This window comes from Anser brachyrhynchus (assembly GCF_964034855.1).
Source record: "Anser brachyrhynchus genome assembly, chromosome: 13".
NCBI lineage: Eukaryota > Metazoa > Chordata > Aves > Anseriformes > Anatidae > Anser > Anser brachyrhynchus.
This window is the reverse complement of record NC_137708.1, coordinates 16,080,725-16,093,403: the sequence shown is the minus strand read 5'-3', so window position 1 is coordinate 16,093,403 and position 12,679 is coordinate 16,080,725. Positions and strand designations below refer to the sequence as shown.

The window sequence follows — 12,679 nt, the reverse complement described above, 5'->3', positions numbered from 1 at the left end:
TTTGTCAGGCATGGTAATGGTCACTGTGTTGCATTGACCACTCAGTACATGAAAAGCTCTTACACAAGAAAAAGGCTATAATACTGTGTTCACCAAATTGTTTAGTTGCCACTTAAATTAAGTCTACTTTACCCCATAATCTTACTAAGTGCTCCAGTTTCATTTTGTTTTTTTAAATGAGGGCTTAGGTTAGGGTTGGAACTTCCCTCTGTGGCCAGTTCCTTGCTCTCCAGCAATGATGGATGTTTCATATTTCTTGATGCTTCAAATTTCAGAAGTATGAGAAGTGCCTCCCTGTGTATTCATCATTGTGCCCAGCTCAGTGAGCCTTGACCTCATCTGGGAGCTCAACGTGCTGCTAGAATCCCATAGAAATGAAGGAGTTTTTAAAACTCTACAATATAACCAGAAGTTTTATGTTGGATTTTTTTTTTCCAGGAAACTTTTTCTGGAACAGCTAGGTAGTTTTACCAACATTTGCCTTGCCTGATCTTGAAGTAAATATCCAGTAGTTGGGTCACTTCACACATCTCGGGTTTGCACTCATCAAACACCTTGGCTATTTTTTGTTTTGTTTTTCCCAGCCTGTAGGGTTAAATATGTAAAGCTCAACTTCTAGAGCGCAATCTGCTTGTGTCACCCCACGTCCAGTTTCAGTGGGAGACAGATACTGCTTCCAAATAGCTGGGCCGTGTTTCCCTCCATGTGATGCACCGATGTGCTGCCACGAATTCCCTGATAATGGGAAGACCCTTTCTTTCCTCACTGTTTGGTGATGTGAGTGGCTGTGAATGCCCCATCCATATCTCTACAATTTGTGACTTATAAGAAGAACTCAGTGGTGAAACCATGCCTAGCTGATAGTGATGGCTTTGTTCCCAATCTCACCTGCTGGATGGAGTGAGGAAGGACTAGGGAAGTTTTTCATGCTCCTCTCTGGAGCTGGCCCCACTTCCAGTTCTCATGATGCGGTCAACTGACACTAAACTTGTAAATTGCTACTGGAGGAGTGGCCTTGTGAAAACAGACAATTCAGATGCACCTCTGCTACGTGCAGTAGAGGTAGCCAATAAACCCAAACTGGTAAGTACAAAAAGCCACGAGGGACAAAGCATTCTAGTTCAGATGCATTGCTGGTACACAAAAGGTGGGTACTGCTCTTGGGACTCATGGTACAGCACGGCAGGGAACTTCAGCTCCTCGTGAAGTAGGGATTACTGCGCTTCTAGGGGTGGTGAGAGGATCGTACTGAAGGGAAAGGAGCAAGTTCAACGATTACTTTTCAAGAATAAATCGGTAAAAGCACGTTTTGGCCTCTAGATGGCGTTTCCCAGCTAGATCTGCCCTGCTGCTTCAAACGTTCTCCAAAATGCTGGCTCTCAGAACTTGGACACCGTTCAGGTGGAGAGTTACTCACCTCCTTGTGTTTTGTGAAGGTAAATCCAGAAGCTGCTACAGAAACAAGAGGCACTGGAAGTTCAGGTCTGCTGGATAAAAAGCAGCAGATGGTTTATTTTCCCTCAAGAGTATGGTCAGTACGAGAGTAAAGCAGAGTTTTGCTTGTATGGGGATGAGCAGTTTCCCAGAGCTGGGCACAGCAAGAAGCGTTGCATCACGCTGAAGTTGGTTTGACTTGGTATTCCCTATGTAATTAGGTCAGTTCCCAGCATTTCTGGGAGGCTGACTAGCTTCTGTTTTTCAAGCAGAAGTAAACACACATTGTTGCTGTGGTGGAACCTGACATCGCTATGCTTATAGCCCTGGCCACAACAGAGGAGGAACCTTGCTTTATCCATAGCCTCTTCTAGCCCTGATCGAGCTGCCTTCTCTCAGCTCTGTTTCTTTTCCCAGTGAGCACCCAATAAGCCCCATCTTCTGTTCTTTGGGCAAGCCAATGAGCTCCTTTTGTACTCTGGCCTGTAATTTTTGGCGTGCATCTTCTCTGCAATGTGTATCTTACGTGTGCGTGAGCATGCAAGTAAGCAGGAGCCTACAAAGCAAAACTGCCATTATCAACATTTCCTTCCAAATATCTAGGGTCAAATCTGCCGCTCTTGTTAGCTCAACAGGAGCTCAACAGGAGCTGCTGAAGACATCAAAGACTTTCCTAGAGCACTCTTGTCAAACTTTTAATCTCTTTCACTTTGCTTTCTGTCTTTTTCTTGTTGCAGCTCCCCATTTTGCTGACATGAGATGGTTTTTGGTTTGACAAGCAGTGGGAGAGATAAAGGAGATATCTTCTGTTTCTTTCCCTAGAGAAATAGGAGAGGGAGAGGAAGAAAAGTGCTTCTCTAGGTGGAGATGAAGTAACTAAGAGCCCCATTTCCTTCCTTACAGAGAGATCGTGAAAGGGGCGTATGCACAGGAGGAACGTTACAGTCTAAGAAATGCTTTTCAGTCTTGCCCTTGGAGTGCAGAGGAGCTCTTGTCCAGACACACCTCAGCGCCAGAAAGGAAAAAATAATGGCTTGGTTGTAATTACTTGGGGAAAGGTAAGAGGAGCGATTGATGAAAAAAGTCAGAAGCCATCTCGTGTGTCCAAAGATGGAGACAAATTTAAGTCAACCCTGAGGTGGATATGTGGGAGGTTTTAGGTGCAGGGGGATGTTTGTGTCGTGCAGGCATATGGTTACTGATGTGGAAGCTCACTACCCTCAGTGACAGAAGTACAGGGACCCACCGTGCCTCACAGTGCTCAAATGCACCCTTTTGTTGTGAAAGTGGCACCTCTTTACTCAGTAAATCCTTGCGTATGTTTTTCGGATCTGCTGATGGCAGTGATCTCCGAGTGATGGTACGAGTTTCCACACCTTTTAGCACTGCGAAGCCAAACGTGGCGTGGGTGGGCTGGACTCTGCTCCTTCAGAGAACTGTTTACCAAGTTTCGTTAGTGCTTGTGCAAACCTTTGGAAAGTGCCAGGTCCACAGATGTACGTGATGGTGCAACTTGGTCGTTATTATGGGAGAAGGAAAGCGAGTTGTTTGCCCGGAGGAAGCTTGCTGAGCTGGTGATGAGAAATAAATAGGCATCTCCCTGCTTGCAACAGAACATGTCTGAGGTGTTTCTGTTAGCAGATTGCACACGCTGTTTTACTGTCTTAGCAGCGCCATCAGGCTGGCACTTAGCCATGGCTTCTCTTTTGCCCAGTGTTTGCTGGCAAGATCATCTTGTCTTAGCTGTGAGAGTTCCTGACCTCCTTTGTAGGTGTGTTTCCATGGCCATGGGTGGTTTCCTGCTGAGATTATTGTATTCTAGCCCTGAATAGTCAGGGGTATGTGATTCTGTTCAGCTACCTGCTATTAGGAAGGTGAGGTCTGGCATTTCGGCAGCGCTTTGTAATGACACCTCATGAAAAACCAGTTTGATTCCCTTGCAACAAATGGGTGTAGTGATTTTACACCCTTCTACTCATCGCAACTCTGCTTAGCCTCTACTGAGGCTTTGCTTTTCTGTCACCTTGGCGAAGGCCCGAAGGATTGATGTGTTTGGTGCCTTCCCTGTACCTTCGGTGCAAGGATGGGGCAGGTGGTTGCACAGAAGAAAGCCTTACCCAAAAGAGGAAATATTCCAGTGGAGTTGAGTGCTGTGGAGTGGTGGTGACTCATTTTTCTTGACTAGGAAAGACTTGAAAATTCTAAATATATTGTAACTGTTCAAATACAAGTTGGGCTGGTCAGGGAGACTGCACGCCTTTGGGCAGAAGGCTGTTGCTGTCAGAGGAATGTCAAGAATTGCTGTGCTGCTCCGTATAACCCCCTGCCTATAAAACGGCTGTCTGGATTTTGAAAGGTGAGCAGGTTCCTGCCTTGTAGACGTCGCTGTTTCTAAAGGTACGCACGCCGCACCTCTGGAAAGGAACGTACTGCGGAGTTAAGCAAACTGGTTTTAGGCTGGCTGTCTCTGGAAGTGGCAGCAGCGTGCCCCTGGCAGCAGGGAGCTCAGAGCAGGCTGATTTACCCTACCCAGAAGAGAGCACGGTACGTCCATCCTACAGGCATGACTGCAGCTCGCAGGCAGCCCAGCCTGACCTCCACATTGCCAGCTGTGGGCTTTCCAGCACTGACTTCTGTGTGGCTCTGGTAGCCCTTCTGGGACAGCTTCTGGGCTTCGAGAAATGGATGAGACTTCTGTTGATGTTTCCGAGAAGTGGCAGTGTTTAACTCCCATCGCTCCTCCAAAAACAAACACAACCCGTCTCTGAATGCAAAAAGCTCAAAGTATCTAGTCTGCAGCTCGGTCCTCAATTTTCCTGTTTTCATGTCCTGGATGAAAGTAGCCTTTGTGCTTGTCACTTTCTCTCCATGAAAAGTCCTCTCATGCTACAGTCAAGTCACCTCCGTTTCTTTTATTTTTTTTACATAAATTGTCAGAGTTCTTTAAATCTTTTTCTGTTAAGCATTCTGTCCAGTCTGTGAGTGGTTTCTGTGGCTGCAGCTTCCTTGTGTGATGTAATTTTTATGTCTCACTGATCCCAAATGATCTGCTTTGTGGTGCACTAAATAGGGGAGACAGATAAAGAGCAGTGAAACAAGCGTTAACCAGTACTAACCGTGGCACATCCTGATGAGAGGTGCTTATGCTTTCTCATGAAGAAGATGCAGGGAGAATCCATTTCCTGGTAAAATCAGATACTTCAGTCCAAAATTTACCTACAGAAAAACAGTGTTTCCAAAGTAGAGATGGAAAATGGCTCTTCCAACCTGCTGCTCCCTCCTTTCTCCACTGCTGCAGGAGTGTGTGCACCCCTGGAGAAGGTTGTTGTTGGAACCGAGGGCCAGAAGGACCCTCCTGCGTGGGGCTGGGCTGGCACACCGGGATGGCAGCCTTCACCACACCTTTGGCTCGTGGCCCTGGGAGGGAGTCCAGATCCGCAGCCGTGTCGGGGTGTTTCCACAGCAGACCCTCTTGGTTTTAACTCCGTACAGAGGAAAAAAGCCCTCTTGGATTCTGTTCCTCTGCTGATGAAGATAAGGGACCTTATTTTGTTGACAGCAGCACAGGCAGGGTTTGCTCCAGAGGTATGCAGGCTGACTCTGCCCTTTCCAGATGAGGCTGGCCTTGCTGGCTGGATTGAGCTTGGTGGCCTTGTACTGAGGCGTCATGAATTTGTTGGTGTTCAGCCTGTAACTGCCAGCCTGGAAAAGCTGCTACTTCTTGCAGTGGTAAGAGTTACAATTTTGCTGGCTTCAAAGTAGTATCTGAATTGTGGTTGTTGCTGAGAATGAAGGGAGTGAAAACAGCCTCGTTTCACTCCCCTTACACGCAGACTTGCACATGCACACGCTGCATATTTATATTGGGAACCACAGGTAGGAATTCATTCATTCCGGAGTCTTTATGCCGAAGCCTCTAGAAGCTGCAGAAATGAGGACCCTGATGTGATTGTCTCAGTTCAGTGCCTGAAGTTAAGCAAATTGACTTTCCCTACAGATTTACTGGACAGCCTTTCAGCTTCTGGTCTGGAGCAACCTGGCAGTGCTGTATTTGAGTGGCCCCGTGGCGTGCTGCTCTTCTAGATGTCACACAGGCCTGCCACTTGCTGGCAAAAAACCTTCTGCCTCTGGCCACTGCTGTGATTTTGAAATGCCATGTCATTAAAAGCTGAATATGCGCCTGTAATTATGAAGAAGAAAAACACCCATCAGGGTTTCTGCACCTGCTGGTGCGAGTGGCATCCACCTATACTTTGGAAAGAGTGGTTTATCTAAAAGCTTAATTGGGATAAAACCACAACGATTTGTTTGGGACTGATTGTCCCTACCTGTTCAAGCTGCTGCACACCGTAGATGTGCTTTTGTTTGCAGTACGGGATTGGTGTGGACTGGCCTGACACCACAGCCCTGGAAATCTCCAGTTCGAGGTAAGCTGTCTGCATGGCCGGACACAGTTATTTTGGTCTGAGCAGAGTATGAAAACCCTTAGCTATAGCAAAATAAAAGGTCCCCACTCACCTTGCTGGGAAATAAAAGACAAAGCTGTGGTTTACGTTAGAGTATTTGTATGGTAACATACCTACATTTATACTACACTTCCAGTGGTATCCAGTGTCTCTGACCCACCAGTGTTGTCCTAGTCCAGGTGAGAAACATAGAAAGTCCCTTTCCATGGTTTGCTGGTCTTGGAAGACAACAGTTGATGAGACTTCCCTCTCTTCTGACATTTTAAAACGTACAACACACTCCCTGTTTCTTTCTCTGGGCTGTTAACTGGGAAGCCTGTCACATTCACACTGTGCTTGGAGCATCCGCTTCTCTGCTCCCTTCTAGTAACAGCCGTGGCTAGAAAAGTTTCCCTGCTTTACCTTTTCTACAGAAAGTGGTGGTTGGCAGTCATGTACTAAAAGGTGTTGGGGCTGCTATGTGTTTTAGGGTCGTGGTGTTGCCCTTGGTGATCCACCTGTGCAAACCTCCTCACATCTCTGAAATGCACGAGCTTGATTCCCCTTGCAATTACATTAGTGCAGATGAAAGCAACTCCCCTGAAAGAGCTGTGCAGCTTCAAAACTGAGAGATCTGGTGCTGCTGGATGTGTCGCAGGTTTAATTGCAATAATAAGCCAGGACCTTTTGTGCAAGCACCAGCTGAAGGGCAGGTGTGTTGCCACAGCGGAGTCCCTGCTACCCTGATGGGGAGCAGCAGTTCCTGGGATCCCAGTTGCCACGGTTGGCTGGGGCTTGACTGCTCCTTCTGGGTGATACTGTGGGATGTGGTTAAATCCTGTCGTCATTATTCCTGGTTTTCTCTGTGTAAGTCTCAGATAGCGGAGGTTCACAAGGACAAGGGGCTGGAGCACCTCTCCTACGAAGAAAGGCTGAGCGAGCTGGGGATGTTCAGCCTGGAGAGGAGAAGGCTCCAGGGAGACCTTCTTGTGACGTTTCAACAATTAAAAAGGGGTCTTATAAAAATGGTGGAGAGTGACTGTGTGCTGAGGCAGCTAGGACAAGGGGAAAAGGTTTTAAATTAGGGGAGATTTAGAGGTCAGGAGGAAATTCTTTACCCTGAGAGTGCTGAGGCACTGGAACAGGTTGCCCAGAGAAGCTGTGGGTGCCCCATCCCCGGAAATACTCAAGGCCAGGTTGGAGGAGGCCCTGGGCAACCTGATCTAGTGGGTGGCCCACGGCAGGGGGTTGGAACTGGATGAGCTTTAAGGTCCCTTCCAACCCGAGCCATTCTATGTAAGGGGCAATTGTAGCAGTATTATAGTTCTTCTGTGGCTTTCATAGACAGGCCTTAAATCGCCTCTTGCCTTACTCCCAAGAGGCTGCATGTGGCCAGTATGATGTGCAGCAGTGAGTAGGCAAACGCTCCCCTACACTCACGTGCTGCTCTGCAGTAGCCTTACATCTCACAGTTTTGTAACCCTGCAGCTGAAATGACATAGCCGTGGTTTTCTGCAGCAAACATTACCTAAATGAAGTAAACCAAAATGTCTCCCTTTTTCCCTTCTCTCAGGAGCGGCTGCCACAGGGTCAGCCCAGCCTGGAGAACCCAGCGTGGGACTGACACGTCAGCAGGTGCTGGTTCAGACTGGAGTAGCAAGGGGCTGACTCCTGAAGGGGAGGAAGGCTGCGTGAGGTCATTACTGGGGGTTTGGGTGACATCAGGAGGTGGGACACGGAGAGTGAAGCTTGAGGAGCCTTCAGAAAATTGATACTGACGGGGCTAGAGCGGTGGTAGTTCATGTTGTGGCAGGGAAAGAAACATCTTGCTTGGTGTTTCTCCACATCTCACGTGGCTGCTCACTGTACAGCATGTCTTTCACTACCAACTTGAGCATTCGTGTTGTTGTGATGGAGGTGCCAGCTGGGGAGCACATTCTCTGCTGTTCTGTATTGCCACCACACCCCTGAGTTTAAGACCTGTCTTTATAAGCTTTGTACATGTGTTTGGACCAGTATTCTTAAGCTAATAACAAAATGCGACTTATCACTGCGCCTGTCTCTTCTTAGTTAATTAGAAAAGCAATTCTTTGCTCTGTTTCTTCTAAGGCAGAGAGCAGTGCTGACAGACATCATCACGGCTAATGTTTTAGCCTGTGTTTGTGCCAGTCCAACAAACTGGTTGTCTGCAGCTAGTAAAACTTGTGTATATTCTTTTAGAACCTCCTTGTCCATTTTATTTTTTTGGTGTTTAATATTGAGGTGCTCACGATAGATGCTATTTTTTGAACATTCACTGCAGAACAGTGTGTTCATACTAGAAAAAGAATCACAGTCCTCAGACCCTGGGGTGTCCCTTCTGCTCACTTGGCAGAGGACCTACTGTACCCAACAGGCTGGCCAGGCTGTTAGTCACTATTATTTCAGGAAATAACTTGAACGAACCTTCAGCAAACGATGGGATGACTCAGGGGTTACTGAAAATAAAGCTACGCTGTCAGCTGGAGCCCTGAAGGGTGCTTTGCAGGGGCAGGGACTGGGCTGCATCTTAAGCAGGCTGTTTCCTGCGTTGGACACTGCTTTGTGCATATCCCGAGCTCAGGGCGCGGCTCTGTGAACACGACATCTCCTCTCCCGGGCCTATCTCAGCTGGGATCAGCGGCAGCCTCTGGGGAAGAAAGCTCAGCTGAGCCTGCGCCACTGCAGGTGTTGCAGCGCGAGTAGATCAGAGAGGAAGATCTGGGATTGGAATCACAACGTTGACATCAGGGCTTTCCAGACGCTATCTTCGCTGTGCTTCTGCGAGCCAGGGATGGGTTATTTGCCCTGTTAGAGCCCAGCCCAGCCCAGCCTGCTGGTGGTTTGCCCACCGTCATGCAGCAGATCCAACACAAAGCAGATCCAGCACAAGAAAGGGGAAGTCAGAAGATCTCTGGGGGCCCATCTACTCCAGGCTCCTCGTTACTTCTGATCAGGCTGCAGCTGCAGGGGGAGGTGGGCTCACAGATGGGGAGAGGCTCTGACAGATGCAGGGCTGGGGCTTCAGCGCCTTCTTGTCAGCCTGTGGCAGTCCTGGGCTGAAGCTCTGACTTCTGAAAAGTGCTCAAAACTCCTGCCTCTAACCCCAAGTCCTTAGGGGCTGGCAAAAAGCGTGTCCGAGGGCCTCGCTGCGTCCAAGAGACTGGCTGGTGGAGCTGGGCCTCGGGGATCTTGTGGCAACTGCAGCAATTAATTAGAAGGGAAAATAAATTGAGGAAGATGATAGTACCTGACGACTTCCTCTGCTGTGAATGGTGATAATCACACCTGCATACCTCGTTTAATTAGTTACAAGGAGAGGATCTCTGAGCGCTAATTACAGTGCCAGCCCCTGATGCTCCCTGGGTACCACTGCTGGAAGCGGCTCTCCCAGAGGCAGGGGCTTGCCTGTGGGGGAGCAGCAGCGGGGTGCCCGCTCCCCCTTCCTGCGGGGCGAGCCTGTCCCTGGGCAGCTCTGGTGATGTTTGGCCTGGGAAGGAAGAAATCCGGTGGGCGAGAGCGGGGGGCTGCTCCCTGCTGTCCCCACCACAGCACAGGGCCGGAGAATGCGAGGAATGTAGAGGAGAGCTGGCGGGGAGGGGAGACCGTGCAGCCTGAATGGAGAAACCTGTTTGATTCCCCTGAAGGCCAAAACACACCCAAGTCTCCTCCTCAAAACAAGGCTTGGCTTCCCGGAGCCGGCCCTCTCGGTCCGCCCGGCAGGTAAGGGCTCTGCCTCGCCCACAGCCGCCTCGCTGCCAGGGAGGATCGGAGATACCCGCTGCTTCGAGCCCTTGGGGGGCAAGGCGCTGGGAGACTGGTTGCACGCTGCTCCGCATCCATCTTCTGGGGGAAAGCCGCAGCTGAGGAGCCTCCGCAGGTAGGGCTGGGCAGGGAGGCTGCTCCTCTGAGCCTCGCACAGGGCGGCTGGGGTGCTGCTGGCACCCGCGCTTCACCCGCTGGCTCTGCTGGAGAGGAGGAGGAGGAGGACTGTCCCCTCCTAACCTGCTGACACAGGGATCTGGTGGGGATGAGGGAGGCTTGAATTGATGCCTCCTTCTGTAAAGAGAGAGATGAAGCTCTTTTCTCCAGTGTATGGGAGCAAAGTGTGGATCTAAAATGGTACGCAGATACTACAAGGATGGTATTAGTGCCAACATGTAAATAAGGCAGAACAGGATGTTTGGCTATGAGGTTTTGCTGCTCTTTGTCTGATCACTGAGTTCCCTCCTTGCCCATCCCTGTCTTTCTAAAATCTGTCACGGGCTTAATTTATGAGGTATAGCAGGGGGTATGGCAGCAGGGACAAGTCTGTGCGCAGACGTGAGCGAGCAGCTCTGCACAACTGGTACAGTTTGAACCTGTGACTTTGGGCAGCCTTCTGAGAGGCTTGGGGTCAGCTGCTCTGCGTGCCACCGCTCCTAACCCCCTTCCCCAAGACCAGTGTGTGATGGAGAGGGACGCAGATGGAGATTCTTCTCTCTGCGCTCCTCTGCCTTGTTTTGTTTCTCTCTGAGTATGAAATCAGCACCCTGGAAAGGAAGGGACGGGAGTGGTAAAGCTCATGCGGAGGAGACGAGCACCTCCCTCAGTCCTTGCTTCTTCCCACCTCGAAGCTTGGTGAATGTCTTCTCCATTCCCCCCATCCCTGCCCTGCTGCTGCTCCAAGGCAAACCCCAGCCACGAGAACGAGCTGCCCGCGGCCAGACAGGAGACAGGTTGCTCACCGTGTGCTGCAGAGCAGGGATGTCCTCCCCTGTCAGATCCATCAGGGCCTTGTGCTTATTCTGGTTTCATCCAGCCAAAGACAAAATATTGAATTTGTTCCCCGGAATTATTTACCTGTAAGTCCCAGTCTTCACAAATGATAGATTTTAATTTTCTTTTCTAAAAACATTTTTTTTTTTGTGGCAAAACTTTGTAGTGCCTCTGAGATGCCGTGAAACATCAGTAGGATTTTTTGTCCTGCGCTGTTTATGGGTCTGTCATACAAATGCAAAGCTCTGCCTTTGAAAGCCCCAAAACTTTTCCTTCCTTCCTGCTTTCATCTTTAGACATCAAGGCATAAGGTCAATGGCATGTGGGTGCGGTAAACATCCTTTACATCCTTCTTCCTTTTCAAATACAAAAATTAGTTGAGCAATTAGGAATTAATGCCTTGTAATTAGAGTAATGAAACTGCGCACCCAGTACAGTGAAAAACGATTCAGTAATTTTGGGCACCGAGAGCAGCGAGCTGCTGCGCTGGGGGTGGTCGTGCCGTGTCGGTTTGTGCAGCTCCCAGCACAGCAGGGCCCCGGGAAGGTCTCTTGGGACAGGCAGGATTGCGTGCCGCTCTGATGAAGTTTATACCACGCTTTCCCGACTTCAATAGCTCGCGTCTTTGCCAGCTTCATCTGGTTGGACTGAAATTTTTCATTGTGGGGTATGTGGTTGTGAGAGAATTAAAAAAAAAAAAAAAAAAAAAATTGTGCACGTGTAGCTTTACAACAGCTGTCAGACACGGCTGAAACGTGTCCAGTGCTCGCCTTGGAGTTCTGTGCAGGCTTCCCCATGGCAGCCACTGGTTTTCATCTCACTTTTGTCCATGCCTGAGGAAGGAGAGACGTTTGCTCTCCCTGGGTACTGGTGACGGGGATCCAAGGAGTTGCAGTGCTGGGCTGAGGCTCTTCGTAGCAGTCCCACACAGCCAGCGGGCCCGGCTGCAGCCACAGGTGCTTGTTGTTCCTGCGGTGCGTGTTCAGGTCGTGTCGGCTGCCCTGGGAAAGGTGGGCACGCAGTTAATGACTGCGATGCATGTGAGTTATTTGACTAGCATCGCGAAGAACAGCCGTGGAGGCATAAAGTGTCACCTGCAGCGGCATGGCTGTCCTGGAGCACCTCTCCTGCGAAGGAAGGTTGGGAGAGCTGGGTTTGGTTAGCCTGGAGAAGAGAGAACTCTGGGGAGACCTTATTGCAGCCTTCTTAAATGTCAGCTTGGGTTTAGCATTACGAGCCTTTCTGTAGTTAGGCAGTTATGCATGATTTTATGTCTGTTTGAAAGCCTCCAGCCACCGAGTTGCTCGTGACGCAGGGCCAGTATCACGACGTGACGTGTTAGATCTGCCCTGGGGGCTCAGTCCAAGTCCTGGAGGAGCTTCAGGCTGGTGGCCTTGGTCCTTCAGAGGCAGGCTGACAGCCTCCCGCTGCGAACACGCTCAGCCACCTGTGTGGACGAGGTGGGACGAGATCCTAAATTGCAGGCTGTGAGTTTACAGCCCGAAGCCCCAGGTGTAATTCCTGCTGTCACTTGCTTCCACAAGTGCAGACAGCGGGGCGGAAGCTGCCCATCCTTCCCAGGCACGGGATGTCACTCAAGCTGGAGAACAAAGGTGAAATAAATCTAGTCGTAGCAATGCTGGCTCAAAAATTTCACAGCGCTAGCCCAGCATAAACTTTCTTTGCTGGTTCCAGCTTCTTCAAATGAACTTCAAGGGTTAACTTTGCGCTGGCAGGTTTTATGCCAGATCAGGCACAGTCTGTCCACGCTGCTCTACCTTCGTAGCAGATCAGGTAACAGCTGACATAAAAGCATAACACTGGCACAAGGTTTGCATTGTGCTCTCTGGCTAATGCAAGAGAAATGCAGGTATGTGCCCACGCCTCATCCAGGTCACTGGAGGGCAGCCTGGCGGTGCACAGACCTGGGTTAGCAATCCCGAAACCTGGATGCTGCTTTTCTGGGGCAGGGAGCCTTGTGTTTGCGTCTGACCTCTGTGGAGAAGCTTTCTCTCCCTGGCTTT

At 49.8% G+C, this 12,679-nt stretch overlaps 1 protein-coding gene across 4 annotated transcripts in view; it reads left to right on the top strand.

Moving 5' to 3' along the window:
- Positions 1-9,626: 9,626 nt before the first annotated feature.
- ZNF185 (zinc finger protein 185 with LIM domain) overlaps positions 9,627-12,679 on the top strand; it is a 45,687-nt gene continuing 42,634 nt past the window's right edge. For all 4 annotated transcript variants that reach the window (XM_080554181.1, XM_080554180.1, XM_080554182.1 and 1 more), the window contains exon 1: positions 9,627-9,777. The gene's annotated coding sequence lies outside the window, so the exon portion shown is untranslated. The remainder of the gene's footprint in view (positions 9,778-12,679) is intronic.